Raw genomic sequence first — 17,295 nt, forward strand, 5'->3', positions numbered from 1 at the left:
CAGCTTGTGCTTCATCCAGCCCAGCATTTCCCATGATGCACTCTGCATATAAGTTAAATAAGCAGGGTGACAATATACAGTCTTGATATATTCCTTTCCCAATTTGGAACCAGTCTGTTGTTCCATGTCCGGTTCTAACTGTTGCTTCTTGACCTGCATACAGATTTCTCAGAAGGCAGGTCAGGTGGTCTGGTGTTCCCATCTCTTTAAGAATTTTCCACAGTTTGTTGTGATCCATACAGTCGAAACTTTAGCATAGTCAATGAAGCAGAAGTAGATGTTTATAGGCATCTTCAAAAGGAGATGAAGACATGAAGAAACAGTTAAACCTGAGTTTTTATGCTAGGCTTGATAAAAAGTGGAAAGTCATGGAATATCTTTCCATGGTAGAGTAAAAATGAGCTGAGTATAATAAACTGAGGGAAAGTTAGCATGGCCTGTTAGTTCAGATCCTGTTACTGAACATAAGTTCATGTGCCAAATGCAGAGTGAGGCCAAACAAACTAGAACATCAGAGTTTGGACCAGAGAAAGGTTTTATTGCAGAGCCATGGAGGGAGAGTGTGTGGCTCATGCTCAAAAATACCAAACTCCCCAATGGTTTGGGGGGAAAAGTATTTACAGGCAAACTTTGGGGTGAGGGCTGCAGCATGTGTGATTTTCTTCTGATTGGTTGGTGGTGAGGTAACAGGGTGGTGCTCCAGGAATGTTGAGCCCAGCCTAAAGTTAACATCCTCTACCAGGGTAGGGGCCTTAGTTCCAGCAGAAGAACTCAAAGATATCCTTATGTATATTCTTTGAGAAGGAACCAGAATCCTACTTTAATGGCTGCATTATAGTTTCCTGGTTGCTTCTCCTTTGTTTCCGCATTCCCTTACTCCCCTGATTAGCAACAGCTTCTGTCTGCTCTTTGGTATTCAGGAAGGTCTAAGAGGCTGAAGGCTTTGTCCTGCAAATAAGAAACTGGGGACACAGAAAAGCTTTTGTGTGCAAGAGGACCCCACAGGGTCCTGCTTGGCTTTACTACTACTACTAAGTAGATTCAGTCGTGTCCAACTCTGTGTGACACCATAGACAGCAGCCCACCAGGCTCCCCCGTCCCTGGGATTCTCCAGGCAAGAACACTGGAGTGGGTTGCCATTTCCTTCTCCAATGCATGAAAGTGAAAAGTGAAAGGGAAGTCGCTCAGTTGTGTCTGACTCATAGCAACCCCATGGACTGCAGCCCACCAGGTTCCTCCGTCCATGGGATTTTCCAGGCAAGAGTACTGGAGTGGGGTGCCATTGATCCCTCTGTAAGCTCCTTCCCTTCTTCAGGGATAAAGGTGCTCCTTTCCTCCAAGCATAGGAAGGGACCTCTCACTTAAGTGTTTCATAATCTGACTCAGGAAAATGTCAGAAAGTCCTTCCCGTACCTTCCATTTCCCAAACTCTTTGAGCTTGAAACAGTCAATAGGCCAATTGTCGTGGTCTGTGTGTGGATTGGAAAAGAATTTCCAGACATGAGGCAGAATGAGAAAATAAAAGAGAATAAAGTTTACTAGAGTGGGAGATGCTGTTTGATCAGCGGGCCACTCAACAGATAGCAGATGCCCTTAGTGGGCTGGTAGCCAATTTTTATAACCTCAAGACAAAATTCCTCCTGGAATGGTGGCATTGGGTGATTGGTTAAGATGTGATAGGGTGGGTAATCAGATAGATATTTTACCTAATATGGGGTCAGGAAACTGGCCAGTTTAGATCCAGAAGCTTATAGTATCAGTTGCTGTGAGGCTTGGTCAGTTCCAGAGATTTTTGTCATGTGACCTTGGTACAGGGCTCCACACCTGTGACTTCAGCATAGAGCTCTACATCAATGTGCCATACTTTAGGGTAATGTTGATCTCAGGTGACCTCAGCCTGTAACCGCTTGAAGCAGGGCTTGGGTTCCTAGCCAGAGACTTAGGTTGGGTCACGGCGGTGAGAGCACCAAATTCTAAACACTAGACGAGTGGTCAGTGACAAGGTCTCAGGCCCTCTGGCTTTGCAGAAAAGAATTTCCACAAAGACCGAAAGTAGTGAAGTAGGTAAAGTATTTATGAAGAGGAAAAAGAGTACAGTACATGTGGATAGACACGTCAGGCGAGTGTATGCTCCTCAGTTTTTTTCTTGTCACAGCAAAGATTTGGAGTGACAGACATTAAAGCCCCCTTGGCGTGTCACAGCTCTCGGGTCTTGGACAGACTGTGTTATAGCTCAGACAAATCAGTGTTACAGATCAGTGTTACAGCTCTATTTTATTTAGAAGATAGCAGGAAAATCCATCTTCAAGGCGTGAGGGCACGTTGATACAAGGACACGAAGAGAAGAGCGCCCCAGCTCACAGCAGAGAGAGAGCCCTTTGGCTCCTCTTTTTATATGTTTTTTGTTTTTTCTTCTCCCTGGGCCTGCCCTATGCATATTGGGCTTGGCCAGGAGTGCTGGGACTTCTACCTGAAGTCTTCACTCCGGTCCTCGGACCTTCCTTTGTTCTATTTTCGCGGCCTTTTCCCTTCCTTACCTTTTAGGCACCGCCATTTTGGACTCCTGTTTTCTATTCTAACTACCTAACATTCCCCTCTCAAAAGATGGGAGGCCCAATTCTTTGGGAATAGGGGCGTCAAGGTCTGTTTGGCTACTTCCTGCTGAACTGGGATGGTGAGGGATATTGGGCCTCTCCCTCTTGCTAGTCTCAAGCCTCAGAGTCCTTATAGCAGTGTCTATCTAAGGGCAAGTGATATTTTCCATGGTCGGCTGTACTTTTATATCTTTGTTGAACTGGCACTGCATGTTGTAGCTTGTTGACCTGAGCAGAGACAAAACGGGTTAGACAATTGTTAATGCATGGAACAATCATAAGCAGCATCAGTATGATGTAACAAGGACTAGTAGGGGCATCAGCCAATTTTAAATTTCCATCGCCAGGATGGCTCAAGTCTCTCCTTGTTCAGGGATCAAAAGATCTATCTCCTGTCTGTTTTGGAGTACAAGCTGCATTGGCTCTTTAGAGCTATCCTGAGAAATCTTATCCCCAGAAACCAGATTTTGGGGTTGTTCATTAGAATGGCACTCATTTGTAGTTCTGAATCGGTATTTGAGATCTCCCAGGGGCTCACAGGTGTATTGAGTGTCTTCTTTTGTTTTCTTCTATGGCTTGACTCATGAGTAGTGAATCCAGGAGTCATGTCCTAGTACCTTGACTGCTGTGGGGATAGAAAGTACTACAGGGTAGGGGCCCTTCCACATGGGCTGGAGTTGAGCCTTTGGGGACCCATCTTTCCAGACTTTAATTAGGACTCGTGTCCCAGAAGAATATAGTAGTTCCTCCTTAGAGTCTTTTGGGTCCTGGTTCATACTCCACAAGCGTATATCCTGTTGGAATTGCCCAATGGCCATGGTATAAGACTGGAGGGTCTGAACCTCTGGATCTAGGAAGAGGTCATTGACATAAACAAAAGGTCTCCCATATAGCATCTCATAAGGACTAAGACCAATCTGTTCCTTGGGGGCAATATAGATGCGGAGGAGAGCTATTGGTAAAGCCTCCTTCCATCCCAGGGAGGTCTCCTGGGTTATCTTTTTTATCGCTGATTTTAAGAATTGGTTGGCTCTTTCTACTTTTCCTGAAGATTGAGGCCTCCAGACACAATGGAGATAATAAGTAATGCCCAATGCTTTCGAGACCCCTTGGGTGACCTTAGAAGTAAATGATGTCCCATTGTCACTTTGTAATGACCTGGGCAGACCAAACCTCGGAATGATTTCATTGAGCAGTTTTTTTACCACCTCCTCAGCCTTCTCAGTCCAGATGGGAAAACCTTCAATCCATCCTGTGAATGTATTTATCATGACTAATAGGTATTTATACTCTTGAGAAACTGGAATCTGAAGTCCATCTGCCAGTCCTCTCCTGGGTAGGCCCCATGTCATTGGACGGGCTGGGCCAGCTGGGGTCTTCGAGCTCCTTGGGGGCTGTTTAATTGGCAAGTGGGACAAGAGGAGACCACTTGTCTTATAGTTGTTTGGAGGTCTGTTCCTCTGAAGGACCTTTCTAGTAATCTTTGGAGAGCCTTTCCCCCTAAATGAGTGGCAGCATGCAAGGAGTTAACCAACTTCCATTGGAGGTTCCCAGGCAGAAAAAGGAGTCCCTCCTTTTGGAACCACCCAATATAATCTTCTTGAAAGCCCTCACTCTTAGTTTTAAGAGTCTCACCTTCAGTATATGAAGGAGTTTCTGGCAAATTAGTCTGTGGAACTAAGGTGGCAACCCCTATTAGGTCATTGCTCTGTAATGCTGCTCTCTTAGCTGCCTGATCAGCTGTTTGGTTCCCTCGTGCCACTTCTGTGCTCCCTTTTTGGTGTCCTTTACAGTGGGAGACTGAAATCTCAGTGGGCAGATGGACTGCCTCCAAGAGTCGAAGAATCTGATCACCATATTTGATTGGGGACCCTCGGGTGGTCAAGTGGCCCTTTTCTTTCCAAACAGCCCCATGTGCATGTAGCACCAGAAAGGCATACTTGGAGTCAGTGTAAATGGCTATTTTTTTTTCCTTTCCCAGCTCTAAAGCTCGAGCCAGGGCTATGAGCTCAGCTAATTGGGCTGAAGTACCTGGTGGCAGAGGCTTAGACTCTATGATCTCAAAATTGGAGACTACTGCATACCCGGCTCTTCTTTTTCCATCCAAGACAAAGCTGCTTCTATCAGTGTACCAGATTTCCTCAGGATTGTCAGAGGATCTTCTGACAATCCCTCTCGGGGTTTTGTCCAGTGGTCCAAGGTTTCTAAACAAGAGTGAAAAGGGAGAGAGCCCTCGGGGGTAGGCAGGAGGGTGGCTGGCTTAAGAACCTTACAAGGGGATATAGTGAGGCCTGGATTTTCCATCAGCATTACTTGATATCTGAGGATTCTTTGATCAGCCATTCATAAATGGCCTCTCCCATTTAGGAGTTGTTTCACTTGGTGGCTGGTAAAAATAGTTAGTTTGCCCCCAAAGGAGACTTTTAAAGCACCTTCTATCATGATTGCAATAGCTGCAAAATTTCGAAGACAGGGGGCCAGCCTCGGGCTGTTGGATCGAGTCTCTTGGATAAGTAAGCTACAGGCTAGGGCTCAGATCCCAACCTTTGAGTTAACACTCCCAAGGCTATTCCCTCTCTTTTATGGACATAAAGTTGGAATGCTTTTTCTGGGTCTGGTAACCTCAAGGCAGGTGCCTGAGTTAAGGCCTATTTTAGTGTAGCCTCTGCCTTCTTTTGAGGAGTTCCCCACATCAGTGGGATTGAATCATCCCGTCCCTTTAAACTTTCATATAAGGGCTGGGCAATTAGACCATAGTTGGGTATCCAGATTCTACAATACCCAGTTAGCCCCAGGAAAGCTCTCAATTGTTTTCCAGTCGTGGGGGACAGCAACTGGAGGATTCCTTGTACCCGATCAGAGGACAGCCTCCTAGACCCATGTGTAATCTGAACTCCCAGGTAAGTGACTTTTGTCTCGACCATCTGTGCCTTAGCATGGGAGACTTTATATCCCCTTTCTGTCAAAAAGTTTAGAACCTGAATTGCATGTTGTTGGGCATTTTCCTCATCTGGAGAGCAGATTAGTAGGTCATCTATCTAATATTTTCCCATTAGATCCCATGTCCAGATCTAGGAAATCCCGGCTAAGGGCCTGTCCAAACAAGTGGGGGCTATCTCTGAAGCCCCAAGGTAATACTGTCCAAGTCATCTGTTGGTGTTTTTCTCCTGGGATCTCCCACTCAAAGGCAAAAAGATATTGGGTTTTTTTTTTAGCCAATGGTATGCCAAAAAAAAAAAAAAAAATGCATGTTTGAAATCCAAGACTGTAAACCACTTGGCATTGGGAGGGATTTCTCCCAAGATTACATAGGGATTGGGTACTGTGGGATGGAGGGGGACCACAGCTTCATTTATGATCCAGAGATTTTGAACCATTCGCCAGGTTCCATCCTTTTTCTTTACTGAGAGGATTGGGGTGTTACATGGCGAATTGGTGGGGACCAATAGCCCACAAGCAAGGAATTTATTCGTTAAAGGCTGTAGTCCCTCCCGAGCCTCTCTTTTGAGGGGATATTGTTTCCGGTTAGGAAACCAAGTGGGATCTCGGAGGACAATGATGACCGGTTCAGCTTAGTGGGCTCGTCCAGGAATTCCCTGGTCCCACACCTGGGGGTTAATTTTGTCTTCCCATAGTTTTTGGTCCCTCTCTATTGAAGGTTTAATGGGTTCTTCAGTAGTAACCAGGAGCCGTAGAGCTCTAGGGGCTGAAAAACTTCCTATCACAAGGGTGATCCCCAATTTAGTGAGTATATCTCTTCCCAATAAGGGAGTAGGACAATCAGGGAACCACCAGAAACTGGTGGGAAAATATTTGTCCATCCCAGCAACAAAGAAGTGCTTGGGTGAATCTTTTAGTAGTTTTTCCTGTAGCACCCAAAATGGTACAGATTTGAAAGGAGAAAGGCTCCAGAGTAGGAGATCAAGACAGAGTAGGTAGCCCCTGTGTCAACCAAGAAATTCTCAGACCTACCTGCCACATGCAGTTGCACCATTGGCTCCAGCCGCATGATGGTTACCTGTGACAGACAGGCTGGCTGGAGCAGACTGCTTCGGTCCTCTTGAACCTTCGTGAGGGAAGGCTTGGCACTTGACCTTGAGGCTTTTGGGTCCCGAGGGCAAAGTGCCGCCCTATGTCCCAGTTTATGTCATTTGTGGCAAGCCGTTCTAGGAGACTTGTCATGGTTTGGACACTCTTTGGCCCAAGGCCCCGCCTGTCTACAGAGTAGGCATTTGCCCTGTGCTTTGTCCTTCAAGGAATCGGAGTATGCCATAGGGCTTCTCTGGAGGGCGGCCAGCATCTGGGCATGCCTTATCTCTTTCCTTTTCTCCCTCCCCTGGGCCTTGGCCTCCTTCTCTTGTTCTCTGTTATAAAAGGTATTGGTGGCTGTCTGGATCATCTCATCTAAAGAGGCAGTAGGGTCCTGCTGCTGTAGCTGTTGTAACTTAATTCTTATGTCTGATGCACATTGGGACAAGAATTTGTCCTTTAAAATCACCTGTCCCTTGTAAGAGTCTAAGTCCAGATTGGTAAACTTTTGGAGGTCCTCTTTTAGCCTTTCCAGAAAGGCAATGGGGTTCTTTTGGGCTCCTGAGTTATTGCTGAGACCCGGGCATAGCTGATTACTTTTTGTTGGGCTGCTTTTAGTCCTGCCTTCACACAGATTAGAAAATGATCTCTTTCCCAGATGGGTCATTATAATTCCAATTAGGATCAGAGGAGGGGACTGCCGTTTCTCCTACTGGGTATCTATCACTGGACACGTGAAGCCCCGTTGCACACCTTTGGGCTTCCTTTAAGACCCTAGTATGTTCAGGGTCAGATAAAGTTTGACTAAATATGACCATGATGTCCTTCCACATCAAGTCAAAGGCCAAGGTAATATGTTGGAATGTATCTATATATTTGCCTGGGTCGTCTGTATAGCTTCCCAGGTCTTGTTTGATCTGTCTTAGTTGTAAGAGGGAGAAGGGCTTATGGACCCGGGTTGGTCCGAATTCTCCTCATTTCAACTAAGGGACATACTCAAGCTGGCTTTTGTGGAGGGGTTGCTCCCGGATATGGGGGCACGTTTGGATACAAGGAAGAAGCACCAGACAATTCGGGAGCTATGGGAGGCTCCAGTCTCTTTGGGAGCATGGGAGGTGAACCGTTGGGGGCAGGGGCTAGGGGTGGGGGAGAGTTCCTCCTCTTGGTTTCCTGTGCCTAACACCATCTGCCTAGTAGGCTCACTTTTAGGGCATACAACAATCCCATACTTAAGACATAGTTCCCTCATATCTTAGTCAAAAGAAAATTTGGACATAGGGTATCTCTGTCTATTTTCCTTGTCTTTTGCAGAATAATTCTAGCTGCAGGATGGTATTGTAATTTAAGCTCCCATATTCAGGCCAGTGTTCCTCATCCCCCAGTGGATATTGTGGCCACGCAGTGGCACAAAAGAATGTTAAGTGACTCCTACTCAGAGTTAGAGGATCGAACAGCTTCCAGTTATCAAGGATGCATCTCAAGAACGTCTGCTGGGAAGTGGATTGGTTATTTCCCATCTGAAAGACAGTCATGACAGGGAGGAAAAGGAAAAGAAAAAACTAATAGGCCTCCTTCACTTTTCATGGGTGGACTTCCTTAGGGGTGAGTCTTTCTGAAGCTTATCCTACCCAGTACTGTTGCAACCTGAGAGCCAGGCGTCCCCGGGTCAGGGTGCAGATCCCCAGGCAGGCTGAGGCGTGACAACCTCCTAGAGATCGAATTCGGTTTCCAGCGCTGAGTTTTCTTCACGTTCTGCTTCTACAGTGGGACTTCGCTGAGTTGGGCTCCTGCTGTGCTTGGCCTCTTGTGCTCGGAGGTTGTTTCAGCCAGGTTAAATCTGAGTCACGGCACCATAGATGTCAGGCGAGTGTATGCTCCTCGGTTTTTGTCTCGTCACAACAAAGATTTGGAGTGACGGACATTAAAACCCCCTCGGCATGTCATAGCTCTCGGGTCTTGGACAGACTGTATTATAGCTCTTAGACGAATCAGTGTTACAGCTCTATTTTATTTAGAAGATAGCAGGAAAATCCATCTTCGAGGCGTGAGGGCAGGTAGATCCAAAGATGTGAAGAGAAGAGCGCCCCAGCACGTGGCGGGGGGAAAGAGAGAGAGCCCTTTGGCTCCTCTTTTTATATGTTTTTTTCTTCCCCCTGGGCCTGCCCTATGCAAATTGGGCTTGGCCAGGAGTGCTGTTCTATCTGAAGTCCTCACTCTGGTCCTCAGACCTTCTTTTGTTCTATTTTTGCAGGCTTTTCCCTTCCTTGTCTTTTAGCCACCACCATTTTGGACTCCTGTTTTCTATTATAACTACCTAACAGACACATGGGTGGACTCAGAGACAGTTTTACCCTTAGGGTAGTTTAAATCACTTATATGGGGCATTTCTTCTGGGTTTCCTGTGCCCAGTCATTTTAATTTGCCAGGTTCAGAGTCCACATGTGGTAAAATCTTGATCCTCCATGTGTGCACATGCATCTCTTAGCCAAGATGGATTCTACTGAAGAGGCATTTGGGTAGAATGTCTCTTGACATCACTCCCCTTTGACCTCCAAGGAGCATTTCTGAGCATGTGTGGTCAAGAAGATCTCCTGACTGAGAATGAGAAATACGTGGTCTAAGCAGGGCCCAGCCCCTTCTTAATTGTTCTGCTATTCTCATCTTGAAGTTTCAGTCCATGAGGAATAAATCTCCAATTGCTTTACCCTGTGCAGGAGGCAGGGCAGACAGAGATGACATTTATCTGCTGCCTCAGTGTGTCCTAAATCCCATATCTCCTGTGGTAGCCATTAATGAGAAATACTACAGGAAAGGAGGGCAGCCCTGAGGACCTCTGCAACTAGAGCCAGGAATTTTCTGGGTATTAAAATAGAGGAAAACAACAGAATGGGAAAGACTAGAGATCACTTCAAGAAAATTAGAGATACATTTCTAAATTAGGGAACATTTCATGCAAAGATGGGCTCAATAAAGGACAGAAATGGTATGGACTTTACAGAAGCAGAAGATATTAAGAAGAGGTGGCAAGAATACACAGAAAAACTGTACAAGAAAGAGCTTCACGACCCAGATAATCATGATGGTGTGATCACTCACCTAGAGCCAGACATCCTGGAATGTGAAGTCAAGTGGGCCTGAGAAAGCATCACTAGGAACAAAGCTAGTGGAGGTGATGGAATTCCAGTGGAGCTATTTCAAATCCTGAAAGATGATGCTATGAAAGTGCTGCACTCAATATGCCAGCAAATTTGGAAAACTCAGCAGTGACCACAGGACTGGAAAAGGTCAGTTTTCATTCCAATCCCAAATAAAGGCAATGCCAAAGAATGTTCAAACTACCGCACAATTGCACTCATCTCACATGCTGGTAAAATAATGCTCAAAATTCTCTAAGCCAGGCTTCAGCAATATGTGAACCATGAACTTCAGATGTTCAAGCTGGTTTTAGAAAAGGCAGAGGAACCAGAGATCAAATTGCCAACATCCGCTGGATCATTGAAAAAGCAAGAGAGTTCCAGAAAACTATCTATTACTGCTTTATTCACTATGCCAAAGCCTTTGTGTGGGTCACAATATAAACTGTGGAAAATTCTGAAAGTGATGGGACCACCAGACCACCTGACCTGCCTCTTGAGAAACCTATATGCAGGTCAGGAAGTAAGTTAGAAATGGACATGGAACAGACTGGTTCCAAATAGGAAATGGAGTACGTCAAGGCTGTATATTGTTACCCTGCTTATTTAACTTCTATGCAGAGTACATCATAAGAAACGCTGGGCTGGAGGAAGCACAAGCTGGAATCAAGATAGCCGGGAGAAATATCAATCACCTCAGATATGCAGATGACACCACCCTTATGGCAGAAAGTGAAGAGGAACTAAAAAGCTTCTTGATGGAAGTGAAAGATGAGAGTGAAAAAGTTGGCTCAACATTCAGAAAACTAAGATCATGGCATCTGTTCCCATCACTTCATGGGAAATAGATGGGGAAACAGTGTCAGACTTTATTTTTGGGGGCTCCAAAATCACTGCAGATGGTGATTGCAGCCATGAAATTAAAAGAAGCTTACTCCTTGGAAGGAAAGTTATGACCAACCTAGATAGCATATTGAAAAGCAGAGATATTACTTTGCCAACAAAGGTTCATCTACTGAAGGCAATGGTTTTTCCAGTGGTCATGTATGGATGTGAGAGTTGGACTGTGAAGAAAGCTGAGCACAGAAGAATTGATGCTTTTGAACTGTGGTATTGGAGAAGAACTCTTGAGAGTCCCTTGGAGTGCAACGAGATCCAACCAGTCCATCCTAAAGGAGATCAGTCCTGGGTGTTTATTGGAAGGACTGATGTTAAAGCTGAAACTCCAGTACTTTGGCCACTTCATGCGAAGAGTTGACTCATTGGAAAGGACCCTGATCCTGGGAGGAATTGGGGGCAGGAAGAGAAGGGGACGACAAAGGATGCAATGGGTGGATGGCATCACTGACTCGATGGATGTGAGTCTGAGTGAACTCCGGGAGCTGGTGATGGACAGGGAGGCCTGGCGTGCTGCGATTCATGGAGTCGCAAAGAATCGGACAGGACTGAGCGACTGAACTGAACTGAAATGAAGATTCTCTTGGGCTAGCCTAACCCTTGGCATCAGCCTCATCTCTCAGGCTTTCTCCTGGTGAAAAGTGACATTGATGGAGACACCTCTGCAGGCAAAATCTTGTAATCCCACAAAAGAGATGAAATGGATAATTCCCCATCACTTTCTTCCAAAAACCAACCTAGCTTGGCACATCCCTGAATCAATCTCTGTGACCAAGAAAATGGACCACTGATCCCAACTCACAGTGTCACTATGCCATGCAGAGGGGGTTGTCACCCAAAAGGAGAGAAGGGGGTCAGTTACAAGCAATCTCTTCCAAGAAACAACTCAAATGTGATTGACAACTATGCAAAATATTTTTAAATTATTTACAATTCACTTATGTCAATAAACAACAAAATCATCTACAGTTCCAGTACTAAAGCTCTAAGCCACCTCACAGGAATAATCAATAAAGCATTAAGTCAGTCTCAGCTTGAATAAAAAGATGCTTTCACTGTGCCAGTTCTATGATGCTAATTTGTCTCATCTTGTGTTCCAGTTGACTCCATATCCCACACCAGACCTCATGCAGATTTTCCCTCCCTGTGTCTATCTACAAATGCTCAAAATTTCACACTTGGCTTTTTACAGTAGTGACTGCTGCTCTTTATTGTCTACTCCAGAAGTTTTTGCAAAAATGGAATAGGACAAATTTACACATACAATTATGGAAATGGTCAGCCTTGATCTTTATCACATACAAATCACACAATCTACATTCAACTTGCTTAGTTTTGAAAGTGTTAATAGTTTTCCTAATGGAAAAAGGCCTTGTGACTAACTATAAAATTCAATTTCAATTCAGAGAGCACCACCTGCAGAGTCTTTATGAGATGATGCAATTCAAAACACCAAGCAAGCATAGCATTTCCTTGGAAGAGTCAGAGACAGACTACCAGGTCAGATTCTTACAAGTTATGTTTTTTTCCAGCATTACTTTTACCCACTGAATTGCAGTTTTCTACAAACATATTTTCCAGAAAATTTCAATGTCTAGGGCTTCAATATTTCAAATATATTCATAAGCCCTGTAACATAAAGACTTAGCTTAAAAATGTAGAATAGAACCTAAAGATATTAAGATATTTTACAACGCTCCTCTTAAGTGTCAATGAAAAATTAATCAGTCAATCTAAGAAAGAAATGGAAAATTTTATTCAAGCCAAATTTGAGGATTGTAACCTGGGAAGAGCATCTCAGAAAGTTCTGAGCATCTCAGAAATCTCCAAGGCACAGGTGTATAAGTTTTTGGAGATAGAGGGCTCCAAATGATGGATACATTTGATGTATCCATTTGATACATCAAATGATTTGTTAATGTCAGTTTACATCATCCAGATCTAATTATCATCGTAGTAGGGGTCATCAAATGACCGCTTACAAGATCAAGAAGTAATGTTATCTTCTAAGGAATTGTTTTGTTGATGGTAAGACAATGTTGCTCTTTGTGTTGAGCAAAGGGCAAAGAGGCTTCCCGGGTGTCAATAGTGGTAAATAACCCACCGCCAATGCAGGAGACCCAGGAAATGCTGGTTCGATCCCTGGGCTGGGAAAATCCCTGGAGCAGAGCATGGCAACCACTCCAGTATTCGTGCCTGGAGAATCCCATGGACAGAGGAGCCTGGTGGGCTACAGTCCACAGGGCTACAAGCAGTCTGACACGGCTGAAGTGATTTAGCATGCATGCAAAGGACAGAGATACATTTTTAATGTTAAAATTTTTTGTCATGACATAAAATATGAGTTTTATTTCCCATATGCTGCATTACTTTCTTTAAAAGTTGACAGAAGTATTGCACATTTGGAAAAATGTCCAACAAAACTTGAGCAGTGAACATTTAACTACATTCTAAAATGGGAAAAAAAAAAAAAAGGCTTTTCTTCTGAGTTATTGCAAATTCATGATGTAGCTGCATCCAGTCTCCAGGAATGGTTAAATCTTTTGGTTAAAGGAAATATTTATTGGTTATTCTCTCCAACACATTAAAAATGATTCCCTACACCTTTAACTGTTAATTAGCTCAAATATTTGGTTCAGAAACCACAGCCCTGTTTAGTGTGACCTCACTGGTATGGCATCTGGGCAATTATCTTTGAGATAATGAGCCTTTTCATCCATAACAGAACAACAGCCTCTCACTTGGATTGCAAAAGATCAGAGCCAATCTGCTGCACACCAGGGTGCCTGCCATCCCCTTTGTATCCTACCTTATTTTCAAACTAACCTTTCACATTCTGAATTAATTAAAGTGTTTTCAGATTAAAAATTAATGAATTCACTTTAGCATCATTTGAGGGGATAATAGGCACAAAATATCATCCAAACAATGTTATGGATCCTAATACCACACTGTAAAAGAGAAGGAAAACCACATTGCTTACGGCATTTTCTGACACATGCCCTAGCCTCGCCAAGTCCTGATTTGGGTTACTCAGAAAGGTAAAGTCTCAGGAAAGATTTGATAGAGTATGCTAAATGCTCAGTTGGCATTTTGATGTAGGCTCATTTTGTTCCAAAATTAACTCAGAGGTTACCAAGTTTTTATCAGGTTGTGATAATAAAATCCTTAACCTTTGCCATCGACCACTCCTTTTTAATCATTTCTGTCAGGCGAGTGCAGAGAAAAAGAGAGTGAGCCAGTCAGTCAGGCAAGAAAAAGAAAATTTATTAGAAGGAAAAGAGAGGGTGACTGGCTCTTAAGGAGAACCAGCATTCTCCCTTTCTGATGGAATACTTATACCTCCCAATGAAAAATTCTCTAAAGGGATGGTCACATAGCTGGAGGTCTGGAATCTGGTGGTCTTGCAGCTTTGAGAAGATAAGTGTCAGTGAGATAACAGGATGCCATTTGGGCAATTTGGTCAGTCTCACAGATCATTGTGATTTTATTCTTCATTTGCAAAGTCGACATAACAGCCATCTTATAAATGAGACTCCAAGTCAGCCCTATCAATTTCCTGCCTTGCCATCTCACCTATTCTTCAACATTGAATGGGTCTTCCTTTCTTCAGTTCAGTTCAGTGGCTCAGTCGTGTCCGACTCTTGGCGACCCCATGAATCACAGCACACCAGGCCTCCCTGTCCATCACCATCTCCCGGAGTTCACTCAAACTCATGTCCATCGAGTCAGTGATACCATCCAGCCATCGCATCCTCTGTCATCCCCTTCTCCTCCTGCCCCCAAGCCCTCCCAGCATCAGAGTCTTTTCCAATGAGTCAACTCTTCGCATAAGGTGGCCAAAGTACTGGAGTTTCAGCTTTAGCATCATTCCTTCCAAAGAACACCCAGGGCTGATCTCCTTCAGAATGGACTGGTTGGATCTCCTTGCACTCCAAGGGACTCTCAAGAGTCTTCTACAACACCACAGTTCAAAAGCATCAATTCTTTGGCACTCAGCTTTCTTCACAGTCCAACTCTCCCATCCATACATGACCACTGGAAAAACCATAGCCTTGACTAGATGGACCTTTGTTGACAAAGTAATGTCTCTGCTTTTCAATATGCTATCTAGGTTGGTCATAACTTTTTTCCAAGGAGTAAGCGTCTTTTAATTTCATGGCTGCAGTCACCATCTGCAGTGATTTTGGAGCCCAAAAAATAAAGTCTGACACTGTTTCCCCATCTATTTCCCATGAAGTGATGGGAACAGATGCCATGATCTTCATTTTCTGAATGTTGAGCTTTAAGCCAACTTTTTCACTCTTGTCTTTCACTTTCATCAACAGGCTTTTTAGTTTCTCTTCAGTTTCTGCCATAAGGGTTGTGTCATCTACATACCTGAGGTTATTGATATTTCTCCCGGCAATCTTGATTCCAGCTTGTGCTTCTTCCAGCCCAGCGTTTCTCATGATGTACTCTGCGTAGAAGTTAAATAAGCAGGGTGACAATATACAGCCTTGATGTACTCTTTTTCTCACTCGGAACCAGTCTGTTGTTCCATGTCCAGTTCTAACTGTTGCTTCCTGACCTGCATATAGGTTTCTCAAGAGGCAGATCAGGTGGTCTGGTATTCCCATCTCTTTCAGAATTTTCCACAGTTTATTGTGATCCACATAGTCAAATGCTTTGGGATAGTCAATAAAGCAGAAATAGATGTTTTTCTGGAACTCTCTTGCTTTTTCCATGATCCAGTGGATGTTGGCAATTTGATCTCTCTCTCCTCTGACTTTTCGAAAACCAGCTTGAACATCTGAAGTTCATGGTTCACATATTGCTGAAGCCTGGCTTAGAGAATTTTGAGCATTACTTTACTAGCATGTGAGATGCGTGCAATTGTGCAGTAGTTTGAGCATTCTTTGGCATTGCCTTTCTTTGGGATTGGAATGAAAACTGACCTTTTCCAGTCCTGTGGTCACTGCTGAGTTTTCCAAATTTTCTGGCATGTTGAATGCAGCACTTTCACAGCCTCATCTTTCAGGATTTGAAATAGCTCCACTGGAATTCCATCACCTCCACTAGGTTTGTTCATAGTGATGCTTTCTAAGGCCCACTTGACTTCACATTCCAGGATGTCTGGCTCTAGGTGAGTGATCATACCATCATGATTATCTTGGTCATGAAGATCTTTTTTGTACAGTTATTCTGTATATTCTTTCCACCTCTTCTTAATATCTTCTGCTTCTGTTAGGTTCATACCATTTCTGTCCTTTATCGAGCCCATCTTTGCATGAAATGTTCCCTTGGTATCTCTAATTTTCTTGAAGAGATCTCTAGTCTTTCCCATTCTGTTGTTTTCCTCTATTTCTTTGCATTGATCACTGAGGAAGGCTTTCTTATCTCTTCTTGCTATTCTTTGGAACTCTGCGTTCAGATGCTTATATCTTTCCTTTTCTCCTTTTTTTTTTTTTTTTTGCTTCTCTTCTTTTCACAGCTATTTGTAAGGCCTCCTCAGACAGCCATTTTGCTTTTTTGCATTTCTTTTTCATGAGGATTGTCTTGATCCCTGTCTCCTGTACAATGTTATGAACCTCAGTCCATAGTTCATCAGGCACTCTATCAGTTCTAGTCCCTTAAATCTATTTCTCACTTCCACTGTATAATCATAAAGGACTTGATTTAGGTCATACCTAAATGGTCTAGTGGTTTTCCCTACTTTCTTAAATTTAAGTCTGAATTTGGCAATAAGGAACTCATGATCTGAGCCACAGTCAGCTCCTGGTCTTGTATAGAGCTTCTCCATCTTTGGCTGCAAGGAATATAATCACTTCTTAAATAACACTAAAAGAATATGAAGCCCTTTTCTCAAAGGGTCAAGCACTCCTCAGAGATTTGTTGGAAACTCATTTCTTTAAAAGACTTCATGAAGAAGTTTGAGATAAGCATATTCCATGTAGGTATGTAGTTTTAAAAATATGTATATAGATACTTATTAAAAAACAGCAAGGAAAACTTTATTGCAAGTGAAAGTTGCTCAGTCATGTCTGACTCTTTGTGACCCCCATGGACTATACAGTCCATGGAATTCTCCGGGCCAAAATACTAGAGCGGGTAGCCATTCTCTTCTCCAGGGGATCTTCCCAACCCAGGGATTGAACTCAGGTCTGCCACATTGCAGGCAGATTCTTTACCAGCTGAGCCACCAGGGAAACCAAGAGGATCCTGCAATGATAGTCCTACAGTAAGGGGATGTTACCAGAAGGGAACCACTTCTAGGACCCAAGAATGGGCTCTTGTCTAACACCCAGAAAAAAATCGTCTGAGGAGACACACATACTGACAAAGCAAAAGGCTTCACTGGGAGCCTAGGAGGAGAGTAGCAGGGTAAAGGAACCCAGGAGAACTGCTTGCCACATGACTCGCAGTCTCAGGTGTTATGATAATGGGATTCATTTTCCAGGTTGCCTCTGGCCAGTCATCCTGCCCGTGCCCAGGTTTGTTCTAACTCAAGAGCCTTCCTAGCAAAGCACATATCTCTCAGTCAAGATGGTTTCCACCTGTGAGGGTTTCTGAGTGAGTGGCAGGACATATTATGGCTTGTCCCCTCCCTTCTTTGGGCCCCTCCGAAATCCTCCCAGTTAGTTTTTGCAGCAGCATCATGT

This window comes from Bos javanicus, chromosome 17, assembly GCF_032452875.1.
Source record: "Bos javanicus breed banteng chromosome 17, ARS-OSU_banteng_1.0, whole genome shotgun sequence".
Lineage (NCBI taxonomy): Eukaryota > Metazoa > Chordata > Mammalia > Artiodactyla > Bovidae > Bos > Bos javanicus.